Below are 18939 nucleotides of genomic sequence, written 5' to 3'. Positions count from 1 at the left end.
GTCTACCCGAGGAGCTCATACAGCATTAAGTATGCTTGGTAGGTTAGAAATCACTAGGAATATGGAGGCACAACAAATCCCATCAATGTGGTGCATAAAAAAAAAACAGGTGCCCTCATTAAATTAGGATCAGCGATTAAGCTATTATTTGGTACACTAGAGCAACCGTTCTTAACCTACTAATTTGTCTGGGCCCTGCCCCCCACAACTCCCACTGATTCTGACTGAAAACCTGGGACATTGGCCCACGCAATTTCTATGATTTGAACTTCAAAACAATACACAAAAATTCAGAAACAATTATAAATCAAAGTCACAAATTATTAACTATTTCAATTCATAAACAGTACAGAAATGTGGAACATTTAATGGGAAGGATGTACCTAAAAGTTGAAGCTATATGCTAGACTGTAGCATGTCACAGCCTTATTTTGTTCCTAATGCATGCTCTTTTTGTCTGTGTTTCAAATGAGGCTGCCCACCCTCCATGCCATATTTTGTCTGCTCTAATTGTGCTGCTCCCACGAATTAAGCTAAAGATTTCCAACTTCATTTTCTAGCTTTCAATTTTAAATTCCTTCACATTTACAGATTTTTTACATTTTCAGTTTTAAAATTTGCTCCTTTATTTATATATATTATTAATCTGTTACTATTTAATTTCCTAAAACATTGCAGACCTGCTGAGCAGGCAATCCGAATACCAGGGGTCTGTGGACGTAGAGCAGTGGTTCCCAACCTTTTGACTTCTGTGGACCCCCACTTTATCAATACTGGAACCCAGGGACCCCCCTAAATAATTAGTAGAATCCTGGGAACCTCCACTGAGTCATTATTGAAAGCTGGGGGCCTAATCTGTTAAAACTATTACATTGTTTAAAAAGTTTCAGGCCCCCTGAGGAGGCTCCACGGGCCCCCAGGGGTCCTCGGCCCACATGGTTGAGAACCTCTGCTCTAGAGGGCAAGTCTACTGAGATCAAGAAACATTGTTTAAAAACTCAAAGTCAGCAAACAGCGAAACACTCATGTTTAGAGCACAAAAAAAGTTTGGTGAATTATTTGTTGTAATCTTTTCAGTAAACTAATGAACAAGGTCTTTCAAAAGTTGAAAGAGCATCTTTAAATTCGTCTTTCTTGTCATCCCAGTCATTCTCAACCTTTCTCAATCTTACTCGGTTTCTCGGCTATCTCAGCAACTTAATGCCTGGTAAGGTAATATGATAACTAATGCACTGCTGTACATCAGGAAGATAGGAATGAAGAACCTAAGGTTTCTTGTTATAATGCCAAGATTCTGTGAAACGACAAACGTGGAAACTCTGATGCAACAAAGCTTGACAAAAATATAAATTCCAATTACAATCTACTCTGGAACAAAACTTGCAGAAGCATACTGGGCAAGGTAGGATTCAGTGACAAGTGATGCACTGTTTTTCCATTATTGTAACACTACTACGGCAATTCATAGGGTTTCCTTCAAACTACCTTTACAGCCAGTCTAACTGACAGAATGTTAAGCTATACGAAAATCTGCTCCCTTAAGATAATAAGGTTAAAAGTAAACATGGTATTAATACGGGGCCAATCTGAAATGTGATACTGCCCTAGAACCAAATTTCAATTTGGGTAGTAAATGCATAAATAAAATTAATTTGAGAGACCGGGCTGAATAGGTGGTTGACACTCAGGTGCCTACTACAAACGAAGTACTAATTCTAATTGTCAATAAAGGAGAAGCGTAATGTCTGAAGGCAAGACTAGAGAGGCAGACAGATCATAACTAAGTTACAAAATCTGGAACACAGTTTGGACAACCCCTCAAAAATTGCTCAAACCTACGGTGAAGTGTCCCTAAAGAAAAGACAGACAATATGTGCTTTCCCATGGGACCACTAATGTACAAGCTGGTCAACCTTAGGTTGTGGCCCAGACTAACAATTGTGTGCATTCTGACCAAATATTTGGCCTTAAAGCCTTTGTTGTGGCCGTCTATTTACCACAAATTTCCAAATCACAAGCCTGAACGCATCTGTTATACACAGTGCAATCATTAGTTATATAACTGAGCTTTCCTGAACTTAGCTAAAACAAACATGCTCTAGCAGAGATTTCAGTATAGGCAGGTTTCACTTTTGTCGTTGATCCACTCCTAGCTGATAACACAAAAGGGGCATTCTGCTGACATTGTTAAATATCCACCAGTGGTCTCTCTGTCATTGTTAGATATCCACCAATGGTCTCTGTCATCTACATCATTTTGTCTTGCTGTATTCTCACCTGTATAAATTGTCTATGGACCTCCAGCAAAATTTAGCCCCTCTGGGAAAAATGTGTCAAAATGTAACAGGCGAAGCTTGAGATGTCTCATATACAAGTCTGGAGATTACTAGGGACTTTCACACTGGTGGAATAACAGTAATAATCTTTTGGCTTGGTTCTGCATTCTAGAAGGTGGTGATGTTTTCTTTTAAAATGTTTAACACCATAACTGCTGAGGCTTCTTAGGTTTTTAGGGTACTGTGTGCTTAGCCCTCCATATTTGTTTCCACATCCTAATGATACCGAGGGTTTGATGATTCCCCTGTAGGAGAAAAAGAACAAGTAACCAAAATATAGATACATTTTCAGTGTTTTGGGGAAAATAGGAAAAAAGTGCTCTGCAAAAACCTTTCAAATATTTGCTAAAAATTGCATCAACAAAAAGGTTTTCAGTGTTAAAATCACTATATTCTCAGCTTTGTGAAAGATTCAGAGCTGAATAAAAAAAAAAAAAATGTTTTACCAGTTTTAGCGTTTTTCAAAGTAGTAACCCATTTTTCCTCATTTTTGTGCCTTGAACCTACTTCCGAGTTTGTGGTGGAAACCCATACGTAATCCCGAAAGCTATAGCTATATGAAATGTAGACAAAATGACTTCAGCAAGGGGATATTTGAGTAGCTCCCTCAAGCTTTTCCCCAAAAAACCTAAGTGCTGAAATAAAAAATACTGAACATGATTAGGAAAAAAGGGCCACGCAAATTTGTTTTCATCTCTAACTTCTTCTCATTATGGCCAATTCACCAAAGCAAAATACCATTACATCCACTCTAACCTGCAGTTTGAGGAGATGTTTAGAGTTTGTACGTTTTCCAAGAACTTGAGGTACCCAGATCCAAACAAGTAGCTTGCACCTTAAATTTGTTTTTTTGTGAACAGAAGTATAGAACAATTCATATGGTGAAATATAAGGTGAGAAAAACAGGCCTTAAGGAAACCCATGGTTTTCTGAAATGAGAACACTATAGGGAGTTTAAAATCAGTGGTTATTTGGATCTCTCTGAATTTAAGGGTACCTATACTAGCATGTGATTTAAAGGGATTTTTCAAAATGTTTTCTTTTGTACATAGTGGCTTACATTTAGGAGTCCCAAATGCAGAGAAATCCAATAGGGAAATAACAAAATCCCCAATAAAAATGGTACCTCCCTCGTGCTGGTAGGCTTACTGCCCGCGATAGGAAAGGGCCCAAAATGCAACGTGGACACCACGTTTCCACAGAAAACAGACCTTTTTTTAAATGTGGGTAGCTGTGGATTTTGGGACTTCGCTCATCTGGCACCTAGGGAAACCTAGCAAACATGCACATTTTTTAAAACTAGCCAACCTGGGGAATCCAAGAGAGGGTAACTTGCATGACTCTCACCACCTTTACTTACCCAGAAGCCCTTGCAAATCTCACACTGACTAAAACCACACATTTTCCTCACATTTCTTTAAGGAAAATGTGTGACAACTGATTGGAGCTACAAATTTCCTACCACCTACCGTTCCCTAAAGTCTCCTGTTAAAAATGACATGTCACTTGTGTGGGTAGGCCTAGTGCCTGCGACAGGTATGGGCCAAATATGCACCATGGACATATCACGTTATTCCACTGAAAACTGACCCTATTTATTTTTTTGCAATGTGGGTAGCTGTGGATTTTGGGCGTTACCTCCGCCAGCACCTAGGGAAACCTCACAACTCTGCACATCCTTATACTATACAGCTGTAGGAATCCCCTTGGTGGATCCCACAAGGCTTTCATAACCACAATGCCTTGCAAACCTCAATTTTTGCCTAAAATCACACAATTTGCTTATATGTCTGACGGGAATGTCCAGAATAAGCAGGAATCCATGGAATTCCAACCACCCAGAGATACCCAACTTGTACTGATAAAAACACTGCCCCACTTGTGTGGCTGGCCCTGGTGCCCACGACAGAAATGGATCAAACCAACATCAATGGGAGTCCCCTGCGAGGTCTACCACTGGCCCTACTTTGACCTGTTCATGTTGCAGTCACTAGGCCCAGTCACACAAGTGGGTAGCGTTTTTATTGTGACAAGTGGGGGAACGCTGGGTGATAGGAATTTTCTGGATCCCGCTCCCCCTTACCCCCATAAAAAATACTTCAAAGCTGCAGGCCCCGTTGTCTCTAGTGGGCAGAAGAATACCCCTTTCTACCACCTGCCTCCACCAGTGGGGGCCGAAAGTCTATTGGCCCCTGGAGTGGGAAAGAATGAGTCCATGCCCAGGGGCCGCTGCCCACCCCATCCCCAAAATAAATACTACATAATTGTAGTTCCTGGTGTCTAATCATCTTTACCCTATACCCGGGGTAGACTGGTGGTTAATACCCCTTCCACAACTAAAGGGCAGCATAAAGCCTAAAGTTCCTGGAGTGCAGTCCCGGCCCATGTTGAAGGGGGGGGGGGGGGGGGGGTGCGCTCTTGCAGCGCCAATCAAATCCCTGGTGCCCAGTGGGTGGATTCATGCTTAGGGATCCACGTCCTGTGTTGACTTCCAAGCAGGAACCCACAAGGGAAAGATATTCCTGGAAAGGGGAAAATAGGTGCTTGGGTCTGAACTATGCCCCTAAGCACTGATCCAGTCAAATGTGCACTGATCGTCATTTTCCTACAAAAAATGCTGAGGCTGCCGTGGCAGCTCTTCCCCAGCAGCCCAAACTCTAAAATCAAAAAAGTAAATCTAGAGGGTGTTTTAAGTGACTGACAGATGTACTAGGGAGATAGTGCAGGCGTCGGCCATTGGCAGGCACCTGCACTAAAAGGATTAATACATTTTGCTGTAGGATTCAATTTTCAGATCATTGATTTTGTTCTGGGGTACCTATGTACTTCTGCTCTACACACACCTCACTGGATAACCTCATGTAGGTTTTGGGTAATCTCGTCATCACTTTCTCTAGAATTATTATTTGTGTTTTCACACAATACTCCTTTTTGGTGAAGTGGGAGCTGTTACTCAGTTTTGCCAGTCTCTAGGACTGATTCTGTGGGTGAAAGACGCAACTCACTCTGCAGTTCATACTTTACATTCAGTGTTCGACCCTTATGACTTAGTTGAAGTACACTGTTAGAAATGGGGTCTCTAGTTGGTAGTGGTTTGCACCCTGTCCAAGTAAGGATCCTCACTCTAGTCCGGGTAAGGAGTCACCCAGCTCAGATTGTCCCTGCTTACCCCCTTTGTAGCTTGGCAGGAGCAGTCTGGCTTATCTCAGAGGTAATGTGTAAAGTATTTGTTCACACACACAGTAACACAGTTGAAACACAACAAAAGTACTCCAAACCAGTTTAGAAAAATAGCCTATATTTATCTACATAAAACAAGACCAAATCAACAAAAATACAACATATACAAAGATAAAGATTTTTTAAGATGAAATCTCAGTAAAGCACTTAGAAACACAATAGCTCCAACTAGGGCTATCATGATGTCTTGACAGAGTTGTTTCCCACAGTTCGACGGCACTCACGAAAAAGTGCAAGCCGGTCACGGAGTCGCATGGACCCCACGCGATGAGGAAAACGATGAGGAAACAAAGGTGTTGCACGAAGTCGGGGAGGTAAGGCTTGCTGGTGTGGCATCAAGTTTCTTACTGCGAGGCAGGGGAGGTGAGGCGTGTGTTTCTTATGGTTGCAGGGGAGGTGATGCGGCATCGGTGGCGAGGCGTCGGTTCCTTACGAACTGGCGGGGTAGATGAATCCAGCGGGTCAAGAAGCTAGGCGTCGACTTTGCGATGTTGCTATCACACTACGGTCACAGGTGCAGCAGCGAAGTCCGGTATCGCGGACGTTGGTGACAGCACTTGGGACTCATGCTGTGGCGGTACTTCGGAAGCACTGCAGCGGCGTCTTCCCTACGGTGTGGGTTGCAGTCATGGCACTCAGCAGGGACCACGTCTCCAGTGCAGGCAGCAGCGCAGAGTCGGACAGCAGCACTGGTTCCAAAGTCGCTCTGGAGTCAATGTAGTTGCTTTTATCTGGGTTACACCAAAACTCACTCCTGAGGGTCCAGGGTCTGGATTTGGCACCACGTGGAGAGTCAGGACTCTCAGCAAGAGAGCCCAGGTGCTGGCAGACAAACACTTTGATGTCTCCGAGACTTCGAGACTTATTAACATGAGGCAAGCTCAGTCCAAGCCCTTGGAGAACCTTAGGAAGCAAAATGCATAAAGTAAAGTCCGGTCCTTTCACTCCCAGGACAGGAGCAGCAAGCAGCAGGCCAGCACAGCAAAGCAAAGCAACGGGCAGAGTGGCAGTGCGCCCAAGAGCATTTAACTCATCTTCCTGGCAGAATCTCCTCAGTCCCGAAGGATTCTAAAGTTGTGGTCTCAAAGGTCCAGTACGGATACCCATGTCTGACTTTGAAGTAGGCAAACTTCAAAGGTAAGTCTTTGTAGTGCACAAGACCTTGCCTTTCCTGCCCTGGCTGCCGACACACTCCAGGGGCTTGGAGACTGCTTTGTGTAAGGACAAGCACAGCCCTATTCAGGTGCAAGTGTCAGCTCCTCCTACCACTCTTGCCCAGGAAGACCCATCAGGATATGCAGGACACATCTCAGCTCTCTTTGTGTGAATGTCTAGAATTAATTCACAAAAAGCACAACTGTCATCCTGACCCAGACATGTATTCCAGAGCCAGGCAAGGTCACAGAATGGTTAAGCAAGAGAATGACCATTTTCTAAAAGTGACATTTTCTAACTTACAATTTTAAAACCATCTTCAACAAAAGATGTATTTTTAAGCTGTGAGTTCACAGACCCCAAATTCCATATCTCTATATACTCCCAATAAACTACAATCAAAAGATATTTCAAGGCAATCCCCATGTTACCCTATGGGAGAGATAGGCCTTGCAATAGTGAAAAACAAATTTAGCAATATCTCACTATCAGGACATGTAAAACACACTAGTGCGCATCCTACCTTTTCAATGCACTGCACCCTGCCCATGGGGCTGCCTTGGGCCTACCTCAGAGGAGACTTACATGAAATAAAAGGTAAGGTTTAGGCCTGGCAAGTGGTTGCACTTGTCTGGTGGAAATGTAAGTTTAAAACTGCACACACAGACACTGCAGTGGCAGGTGTGAGACATGTTCACTGGGCTACTCAAGTGGGTGCCGCAACCAGTGCTGCAGGCCCACTAGTAGCATTTGATTCACAGGCCCTGGTGCACTATATTAAGGACTTACTAGTAGATCAAATATGCCAATCCTGGATAAACAATCACCAATACAATTTAGACAGAAAGCATATGCACTTTAGCACTGGTCAGGTGCCCAGAGTCCTAAAGCCAACAAAAACAGGACTGAAAGAAATAGGAGGAATGAGGCAAAAAGTTTGGGGATAACCCTGCAAAAAGGTCCAGGTCCAACAACTGTATTGAACCTCATGTGTGGATGATCATTTTCGGATTAATTTTAACATCACACCTGGAAGGGCCATTTAACATGGTCATCCGGTTATCAATCTCACTATTTGGTGGGAAGCTCTTAAAATAAGCGGAATGTGGGTAAGGCCACAGTTAAATTTTGGAAGGTACAGGTTAGTATTCTCCTGAACCTGCCAGAGGTTTATCTTGGAATATATTACTCTCCAACACACTTTCTAATCATTATTACGCTTAAGAACTAAAAGTTGAAAAGCAAGTCAAATGCTAATGTAGTCTTACATATTCAGAAAAATCATATTATGAACACCATTAGCAACGGAAATAGTATAAAACATCAGATAAGCAAAAACAATGGCCAAACTTCCAGTACCACTAGGGCATTATACAGAGTGGTGAAAGACTTTGCTACTACTTATTTGGGCAATGTCATCCTTCATTTACAACTGCTATGTGATAAATCAGGTTTCCACTTCTCTGATTGTTCTCATATATGTTTTTACATTTAGCAATCAGGATTTAAGAAGCACACTTATCACCTGCGAGGATATCAATGGTATAAAACGGGCAACTCTTTGTTAGAAACAGTCTCTGATGAGGGCTTACATATCTTTGAGATTCCAATCATGGATGTTTTCCTAGTTATCTCTGATATCCAAGTGGATGTCTTGCTACACACAATAAGGTTCTACTCGCCGGGTTATGTATGTCCAATGTCAGTAATAAAACCCTGTGTGCTCTCAGTGGTTCCATGTGTTAACGTCTCACTGGATACCTTTTTATGCTGCAGTTATCCCAAATAGTTCAAAGCAGGTGGTAGATACAACCTTGTTTCTAGACAAGTGTGGAGTCTAAGTGTTGACTGACTCCGTGCAGTATCCAAGACAAGTGAAAAATAAATGGCTGACTAACCATCTGGGACGAGTATACTAGAGTCCATCCAACTGATCTTATTCCACAAAATGGGGACAGAAACCATCTGGACTGCAGTTCTGGATGGTTGATAACATGTTTGGACCACTGTCACATAGCTGGTTTCATTCTCTTAGATCTTTCACACGCTTTTGATAAAGTCAATGGATCCAATTTGATTCACTGATTGGCTGAGATAGCTCTTCCTGGGGTGGCCTTAACATTGTTCTCCTCCTCTGCCTCTGGCCAGAACCTGGTACAGGCTCTTCCAGTTTTGCTTTGAGTCATCTCGAGTCTCCTGTGTGTCTCACCAGGCACTTTTAAATCCCCTATTTTATTTAATATACAATCATATGGCTTTCGTGTTTTTACCACAAGACTTCTGGTGAGGTTCTTCTCTGTTCCACAACATCAATGTGCTCCTCTTTTTGGACTGTCATTCTACTGAGCTAGACTATTCCAATATGTATTATGTGGCTCTTCCATTTGGGACACCAACAAGGATTAGGATAGTCCATAATATAGTAGCTGGGCTAGCTTTCAATTTCAGCAAATGTGACCATGTTTCTGGTCCATGCCATTCTCTCCACTGGCTACTTGTTGAATAAATGTTTGTTTTTAAGGACATGTGCTTAGCTTACCTGACCTTTTACGATCAGGGGACTAAATGTGTTTGTTGGGTTGTCACATTCCTGTTTGCCATCTTTTACCTAGCTCCCTGTCTCTTCATGATCCCACGGTTTAAGTGATCAAGGACTGGTGGTTAGTTGTTTGTCCTTGTCCCTTCAACTTGAACATTCTTCTGCCCTTTCTCTGTCTAATCACAGATCATGGAAGTTATCATAAAGCACCTGAATCTCATTTGCACCATTAGTTTCAAGCTATTGTTGTCTTTGTATTGAGTCCTAACACCATCAAGTCTTTGGGTGACAGATGCACTTGATAATGTACTCACTCATTCACTTACAAGACCTTTTTGGATAAACTTGCAAAATCTTTGAATAGACACTTAGAAAAAAAAAAAGAGTTAAATGCAGAAGTGATTACCATTATAATCATACAGCCCAGTACAACTTATGGCACAATATAGACATATTTAGAACTTACAGTGGAGATTTCCTAACAAAAACACCTACCTCGGGTCATGCCGAGGCTAGATCATGCTAAAAGCCACAGGCTTCAGTGATTATGGTTCCAAAAAAATGGTTTACCCATGTTTTCTGGAGACTGGATATATATTTGTTTTGGCTCTAAGTTGAGAACATGCTAATGCAAATCATTAAGGCACTTTATCTTCAACTCAATGCCTGTGTGTTTGTCAATGGCAAACCTACTGTGTTTCAATGTTGCAAGGCATTTGTCATGGTTGTCTACACTTACTTTAGAGGTAGCCATGGAAATTTGATACTTTCTTGCCATTTCAAAAATGTGATTGCTTGGGCGTCTTTAAAGATTTTATATATTAAAATTATGTCTTTATGTATGCAACTGCCATGGAGGGTTCTAGATTACACCTACGTCACATTCAAATGCAATCTAAAACTCAGCATGTGAGGCGAGTGTTATTACATACTTCAGGTTTGCTGGAAATTATACAAGTGTGCGTCAATGGCAAAAGAACTCCTCAAGTACAGTGGCGTATATGTGTTCATAGCTCTCCAAATCCTTTCAGGAGATAGGAATAGGAATTACTTAAATCCTGAGCAATGAGAAAGAAACAAATAGGTATAGTCAACCTCTGATTTGTGATTGGGTTTGTGTAGTGCCAGAGGTGAGTCCTTGTAGCTTTCTTGTTCATTTCTAAGCAAATGTATTAAAGGAGTTTATCACTGGCTCTAAAAGTAAACATTCCCTAACTCTAACTGTCCAGAAAAGTGATTTTGATATTTTACACAGCTGACTTAGTATAGAAATGTAGAAAAGAACACAAGATAAAGGTGTTTAGGCCAAAGCAAAGTTCATTTCTACTTTACCAAATGAGACTAATTGCCAGACAGCATAGCATTACCTCTTTAGGGTGATCATTTCAGGAGTGCCCGCTTAGAGTATAAAATTCCTTGAAAGCCAAAGTCCTGACAAATCTTGACTTACCAAGCAGACAGTGGGCTAGATAAACCTAATTCTAAGGCTTAACAGCATAACCACAAGAAAGTCAATAATTGCATAAAGGAATATAGCAATGCAATGGACATCACGAAGGTCAGAAATGTTATAAATACTGTAGGGACACAGATCATTCAATCAAATATTTAAAAAACTTTTAACACAAAAACTAAATAATTCAGTTTTTCTTTTTTATATAATCTGTTTCTTGAGGTGACTCTGGGGGATAGGGTAGATCTTGGAGCTGAAATTCAGTCTTTCTGCACCATAGTTATTCCTACTCTGGACCAACCAAACTTGGTTACTGTTCAGAGCATTTTTGCATGATGAAGAGACCCCGAGTGAGAGGCAGTAATGATGTCTTGTTTATGTTTTGGTGAACATAAATCCAACCTTACAGCAACCTCTACAAAAATCTTGAAGATGGTACGGTAATAACCGCCATTTGAATCACCGCATTACGTGTACGCTCACTATTGTATTTACTTTCCTGATTTGGTTTCTGTCGGTGTGATTAGTATTACAGGAATGCATTTTACAATTTTGGCAGTAATTGGTTGACAGTTCTCATTTAGTGCTAAACGGTAGAAGCACAGATTGTATGCGAGTATAATGAATGGGAAGTTTAATTGCGTTAGGTTAGATAAAGTCTACTGTAAATGTTTCAAATCAAATTGCTTGTTAGCTAAGTGTATACAATATATACATTCATATAGCAAATTAAACAAACTGATAGAATTAGATAAAATAATTAGCTAACTAACCAACTTGTCATAAATTCATATATTTAAAAAAATTATAAATTTTATCATCTTTATTGCACGATTACTTAAAATCGTTGCAAAATACATAACATAGCAAGTTAAATAAAAATATTGCTGTGGTAACTCATGATATGTTTAGGAAAAGAAACACTTTCAATATAATACATCAGCTAGTAATTCAAGAAGTAAGCCACTGTTGAATAGTATTAACAATTCTTAACCGGTAAAATCGGTAAAATTATAACCCCTTACATAAATATAAAACTTGAGAAATGAGAGGTGCAAAGATGCTGAAACTTGCTGAGTTCCCGGCGTCGTACTTATAAAATAAAATATTAATTTATAACTATTAAAAATAGAATTAGATGGACGTGCAATTTTCATTTAATTTTGCGTGCCGCTGCAAGATGAATTTCCCAAATTTGGCCAGTTCTGCTAGCTCACCTAGAGTGAAAAGCAAAGTTCGAGCCTCGGCACAAGATCTTATGTCATGGGGAAGGAAGGGAGGACTGAATAAAGTGTGTAGTGTGTTCAACAGTACCGGGCATCAGCATAGGAGATGGATGAATGTCTGTTTTACAGCCGCAAAGCCTGCCACAGTTTATGTTGGTGAGAGCGCCATTTTGGATTCAGTTCCTTTATTTTTAGGCTGAGCAGTCCAGTGAAAAGTGATCTGTGTCATGCAGGCTTTCCCAATTCTGCAAGCTAGATAGGGCTGAGGTGCACGATACTGTGTGCCATTCTTATAGGATGTTGCCAAAGCTCTTTGCATTGGAGTGTTGCTCAATTTTCTAAGGTCACATGCACAGGAGAGTATTTTTATCTGCCTTTTCAAGACCGCCATGATGGATATTTGTGACTGTGCCAGTTTTATCAATTCTGCTTGATCGATTTGTAAGCTAGTCAGTGCGGTGGTTAGGTATTGTGACCAGGGGTTTGTCTTTATTTCAAAAATGTGGAGAAGAGCTTATTTCAGAGTATTAGTTGGTGCCATGATTATTTTGTGGTAGTACTTCAAGAAAGTCCCCATGTGTGCCCAATTGTGACCGTCCAGGCCAAATTCTAACCTTATCAGGTTTCTCCTTAAATATTGTGGAAGCCTGAACACTCTTTTATAGCTTTTCACTTGGAGCTTTTCTGTCAGCATGATGAGTTGGCCTGGATAGGCCTTGTGCCCGTAATTTAATGCTGGAAGAAAAGAAGCTTTAAGAACTTGGAGAATTAGTCTGGCGGTCGGGCTTTCAATGAAGTTGTTTAGCTGGCATATTCTAGTTATTATGAAGTGTGCTTTTGCCTTTAGATGGTGAAGGTGAACTTTGGGCTTTCCCTTTGCTGATAACCAGACGCCCAGGTAGTTGCACGTTCTGTGCTGCTGATGAGTGGCCCCGTTTTACAGTGGGAGTACCGATGATTCAATGAATTAAAATGATTACTTTCGCTTTTGAGGGATTCGCCGTCATTTTGTTTACAATGTTATAGTTATGCAAAGCAGTTAGACCATTGAAAAACTGACCTACAAAAAGCACTAACAGGATGATACCATCTGCATATTGCAGGAGGGTATGTCTAAGGTTCCCAATTTTTGGTGGAATCAGGTTTGCGTATTTTAATGCTTGTGACACGTATGCTGTGTAAAGTTTGAAAAGAAGGGGCACCAGCACACACCCTTGTCTTAATCCGTTGGTGGTGGTGATCTTAGAGCTAATAACAGAACCCAACAGCTTGACTCTTACCTAGGTTGGTGTGTAAAGTAGAATTATTGCCCTTAATAACTTGCTTGGAACTCCCCAATTTTGGAGCTTTCTCCGTAGCCGGTTCCGATTCACTGTGTCAAAGGCTGCAGAATAGTCTACAAAGCAGGCAAGTAGTAGAGGGGTCGTTTTAGTGGTAGCCTCGTGTACCAGAAAAGAGAGAGCCACTACATTATCTATGGTTGCAGATTTTGCCCTGAAGCCCGTTTGGCAGAGGGGTAGTACCCCAGTGTACTCTACCCAGTTTTGTAATTCATCCAGGAGGACTGAGGCAAAGCCTTTTGCTTTGATGTCTAATAGGGCAATAAGACAGTAGTTGGTTGGGTCTTGCCTATCCCCCTTTTTATGGGCGAGCGCAAAGCGCTCCGTCCATTCTATAATCTCATTGGGCTTCAAACCATGCCCATGTCACGTCAGTCACTTACATTGGTTCGTGGGCTTGCCTTTTAAAATTTCCTTGCTTTCATTTGTGAAAGGCATGCATTCGTCAAGCCTTTTCCGGTGTTTAGCCCACCTACACAGCACCGGTAAACTACTATAAACATACGAGGCTCGATGTTTTCAGCATGGGGTCCGGACTACTCAATCTGTTTATCTTTACAATGCTAATAAACCTAACTCGAGCAAATGAGACCCGTTGCATTGAAAATGCTTGTTATAAACTGGATGTAATGTGGAGCGTCTCCAGGCTGGGGTATTTCCTCTGATTCTAGGTAAGAGCAATAGAAAGAACCGGGGACCAAAGCGCTTTGTCATCTTTGAAGATTTGTGCGAAGATGCCATTTGGACTGGGAGCTCCTGACAATCTCATGCTTTGATCTCATTTGATAGAAATTTCCCTTGGAGAAGGTGCAAGTTCCTGAAACAGAGAGGTATCATATGTACTGCACTTAACCATTTGATGTTCAGAAAAAGGTAGGGTGGCTGTGTACAGTTTGACATGTTTTATCCATTCTGCTTCATTTATCACGTTGATTCAAAGGTCACTCTGTCCCACTTTGTTTTTAATGTACCTCCATAAATCAGCACGATTGTGGGTTTTTTTTTTGTGTTTTTTTTTGTTTTGTTTTTTAAATCGGGTGGATACGAGCAGCCTCACTTTCCGCATGTTTATGTTTTAACGTCCAAATCAGTTCCTTGTGTTGTTTAACATGTGTTCGTAGCTTTATGGCTAATGACATTTTTTCTACAGCATACCCGGTATTATTATGCTGTGCTCTCAGTCTGCCAATTCTTCGTTTGCTTTCCATTATGGAGTGCTGAGGGAGAGTTTTAATGGGACTCAGTTGTGAGATGTTCAGTGATCCTGCTTGTTGCAAGAGGTTATTGGTGATATCTGAACAGTTAACCCACAGTGTGCCTGCCACTGTCAGCATAATGGGGCCATTTAGTTCCATCAATGAGCTGCATAGCCGAGATGCCACTGGCCTCCAGTTTATCCGCCTAATTAGTTGTAATTCTTCCTCTCCTCATAAGGTTCCAATTCGTTTTTGTGTTTCCATGCGTCTTGTATCCGTTTTGATGTCTGCTATGAGTGGAAGGTGATCACTAGCGTTTACCTGTAAGATTTCGAAGGAAACCAGGTGCTTTTTGACTTCCTCTGAGGTGAAGATATAATCTAAAGTACTTTTCCCCTGAAACGTTTTTGGAAAGGACTGTGCATGAAAGCTTGCATTTCTTGAGTGCTAAAAGGAATAAAGGCTATGCTTGATAAGGAAATTGTGAGAGTGTTGAGTAGCCAGGCGTACTGGTTGTTCAGGGATTGACCTTCCTTCCAGGAGCTTAAGGTTAAAGTCCCCACAGATGATAACATTGTAACCAGTGTGGTCACAGAGTACTCCATCCAGTGTCTACTAAATGGGACATATTTCTGCTCTGGCTTGGCCGAACGTATTAAAATAAAGTTTAACTATTAGGGACTTTAGCTTTTGGCGTTTTGATGTTAATGTTTCCAGCCTAATTACCTGTAGCATTTCATTTTGTATGGGAACCACACAAACTCTGAAGTAGAGATTGACATTCAGATATATCGAGAGGCCGCCAGAGGGTCTACCGAATATATTTATTTGTATTGCAACTTTTTGTATTTCTTGGAAGCCCACGATTGGCAGAGGCGAGATTAGCCATGTTTCTTGTAGGCATATTATATCACCTTTATTTTAGAAGCTGTTGCGCCCAATCATACTTCAGTAGTCTAGTCAGGCCTACCACATTCCAAGAGACAAGTGTCAGATGGCACTGTAACAACCCTGCATTATTGTTGTTGTTGGGTATTTTGCTCATTGTTACGATGGGAGGTTGTGGAGCTCCTGTTGATGCTGGTTTCAGTTCCCCAGGCTAGAAACACTTTTCTAGTGCAGCTTGTATAGGTGCAGAGTATGGAAAGGTTGGTATGCTGCCCTGGTGCCTTGGAATAGCCTATCCCTTTTAGAATACTGTTGGTTATTAATTAAACTGTCTTCCATAGTGTTAAAACATGTCAAAATTGCATCTTTGCAAGTACTTATGCCAAGTTTGCATAGGGCTGGTGCTAGAAGCATTTTGTGTTCGTAAGGAGGGCAGGGTGGTAACATATCACAAGTGCTATTTTGTCTTTTTATTAATTACAGCAGTGATATTTTGCATTCTACCATTTATATTTCCACAGTTGCTTGACCTCGCCTAAGCCGAGGAACCCAAAACGCACACTGCAATGCAGTAGAAGTTCCTATGGTTTGGATATGGTATGATAGGGTTTTACTTTATTTGTGTCATAGCTCCTTGTACCACAGAGGAGTGGGCCTAGTTTCTGAAAATGGAAAGATATTTCCTGGGAGTTTTGAGTAATGTGTTTATTCAGGAGAAGCAGAAGTTGTTAAACAGGTCTAGCTTCCACAGCAATACCATTAGATCTTGTAAAATCAAATGTTTATAGCAGGGAGTATTACAACAGTAGTTCGGTTAGTCTATTTACTAAAACTACTTTAGAATGAATTTATCTTTCTTGCTTCAGTTTCAACCAGTATCCTAGCAAAGCTCCACTCATGTCAAGTTGCTGGTCAATTAAATTGAACTCAAGGTGATTTTGAGCCCGGCTTGTCACCTGGGGGGGATTAAATGTGGTTCTTAACCACTTGTTCTGGACCTGGTTTAGCCAAATGTTAAATTTTCACGGAAAAGCTTCTGATTCATAGCTTTATTTTTTTAGGGTAATCATTTTGCCTTGACAGCTTTAAAAGGAGTTTTCATGGGCCATCAATGTTCCTAGATAACTTTAGAAAAGCAAACCTTAGTGTGGTGCCTTTTCATGACTAAGATGTGGTGCCGAGTGTCCTCTTATATGGAAATTAACTCCCAGATATGCAGAGCTTTGAGATCTTGAGATTGTTCCCCACCTAGAATCCAAGTGTAGCCTGGATTATGTTTCAATCCAAATTTTAGGATTTATGACCTTTTATAGTTTACCCTGAGATTGTTTGTTTCAGGATACAAACAATTTATTTAAAGTACACTACAAACCAATTTGAGTAAAATGTTCCAGCACTGTATCACTTGCAAACAACGTAGTACATAATCAATGCCCATTTAGCTTTGGGACAGGGGAACAAGCTTTAGGATTTTTTTTGTGTTTCTTCGATGCCAGCCACATACAAGTTTATTAGAAATGGGGCGAGGATGCATCCTTGTTTCCTTTGGTTATATAAATTTTATGTCAGTGTTGTGTTCCATTCTGAACCGAAGCCAGTTGTTTGTATAAGGGATCATAACTACCTTTAAAGCTTTGCTTTTTCTGGGATTACCAACTTAGTTTTGCCCATAAAAGAGCTCTACTTACTGAATTAATTGTTTTTAAGTCTATAAACCGAGCACACAGAGCCACCATTGCAGTAAAGCTAATATCTCAACGTTGTCTGTGGTGTCATAGTTGGTACAAAAGACCAATTGGGACCATGGGAGTAAGGCATTATGTATTGCCCAGTTGCTTAAATCCTCTAACAATAAAGCAAAATATTATGAATCAACAACCAAGAGGACCATCAATCTGTTGTTTGAGGAGTCTTCCTTTTTGTCTTTCTTGTAAATCGGACCTACGCGAGAGCCTTGCCATGAGTTTGGTACCGTACTGATGTTGTAGCGTCTCTCAAATAGCTTTTCAAATGTTTCTAACCAACAACTTTGTTGTACTTTAAAATTGCAGGTAGCTCATTTGGCCCTAGCTTCTATTGATATCGCTTAATAATTGGCCATTAATTGGGGAATGAGTTATTTATTTCTGTTGGGCAAACTGGAACTGTCCGGGGATATTTGATTCTGTTTACAACCATTTGTTTTAGGAGTCTTTCTGGGGGTAACAGATTTCAGTTTCGGGTTATCAAATACATACAGAGATTTCAGATATTAAGACCACAGGGATGCTTAATTATTTTCTAAACGATGTCTCTGGAACCTGGGATCTTATTTACATAATGCCTGAAATCTCCTGAATTTTGGGAATGACAGGTTCTTTGGACAAATAACCACTCTTTCCTTGAACGCACGTTTTGCATCCCAAATAGGTTTTTTGTATTGGTGACTAGGACTGTGAATCTCCAAAATAAGGTCTACACTTGTAATTGTTGTTGCTACTATTTCTTACTTTCATCATAAGTTTTCTTTTTTCTTGGATCAATTCTAGTGTGAACCATGTATTTGCATTTTTCCATCCTTACATTTAGTATGCTGAAAGTTTGCAATTAGATTGATTCTAAATATATATGTAAACATTTCCTATCTTAACAGATCAAATTATTAGTTTTTTTCTTTTTAACGCTAAGAAGTGTGAGTATTTGAGACATGTTTTGGTCAAAGGGGTTAAACTTAAGGATGATCGTGTGAATACAATACTGAATTTATCAAGGCTGGAAAGGAAGGAGGATGTACAAACATTTTTTAGGGATGGCAGAATTTTATTCTCGTTTTGTGCCAAATTTTGCAAGCGGGACTTGTGCTTTGAGAGCACTGTTGAGAAAAGTTGTGTATTGTGATTGGAGTGGACAATGTGGGAAAGAGTTTTCAGATGTTAAAGGAAGTTTGATGGAAGCTCAGAATTTTAGTAGTTTTGTCCAAGGTATGTTGTTTTGGGACTCTATGGACCCAGTGACAAAGGTGCTGGGGCAGTATTGAAGCAGATTCAAGGTGACTGTGAAGTCGTCATAGCTTTTGCCTTTAGGGCGATGGTATGATTTGAGTCAAGATATTCCACGATTGAAAAAGAGGCTCTGGCAGTATATTGGTCTTTAAGATAATTTAAGTAGTTTTTTATGTGGGCAAAGGTTTAATGTGTACACTGATCACAAACCGTTACATGAAGTTTTTAAAAGAAAAGGATTAGATTCAGTATTCAGTCATTTTTGCAAGTGGATTGTATAATAGCAGGATTTCCAATTTAATATGAAGTATGTCCCTGGAGTTTCAAATAAGGCAGCAGATTGTCTTTCTAGATTGGCAATATCAGACGGAAGTAAAGCCAAGGTTGAAGATTGGTGGGTGGGACATCAAAGTATGTAAAGTTATTGGAAGGTTGGATTCTGGAAACTGAATAGTTGGATGAGTTTGGCAAGGACATTGTGCTCTGTAAAGAGTGAGACAGGACTGTCAAGTGATGGGCCTGGGATGTATCCAATAAGGATGAGAACATTTTTTGCAAGGTTCGGGATGAATTATATGTTAACAA

General features: G+C 40.6%; 1 protein-coding gene across 2 annotated transcripts in view; it reads right to left on the bottom strand.

Annotated features, from left to right (window-relative positions):
* MCU (mitochondrial calcium uniporter) overlaps positions 1-18939 on the bottom strand; it is a 539967-nt gene that overhangs the window by 184324 nt on the left and 336704 nt on the right. The gene's annotated exons all lie outside the window — the stretch shown is intronic.

Source organism: Pleurodeles waltl, chromosome 6 (genome assembly GCF_031143425.1).
Source record: "Pleurodeles waltl isolate 20211129_DDA chromosome 6, aPleWal1.hap1.20221129, whole genome shotgun sequence".
NCBI classification, from domain to species: Eukaryota; Metazoa; Chordata; class Amphibia; order Caudata; family Salamandridae; genus Pleurodeles; species Pleurodeles waltl.
This window is presented reverse-complemented; position numbering and strand designations above follow the sequence as displayed.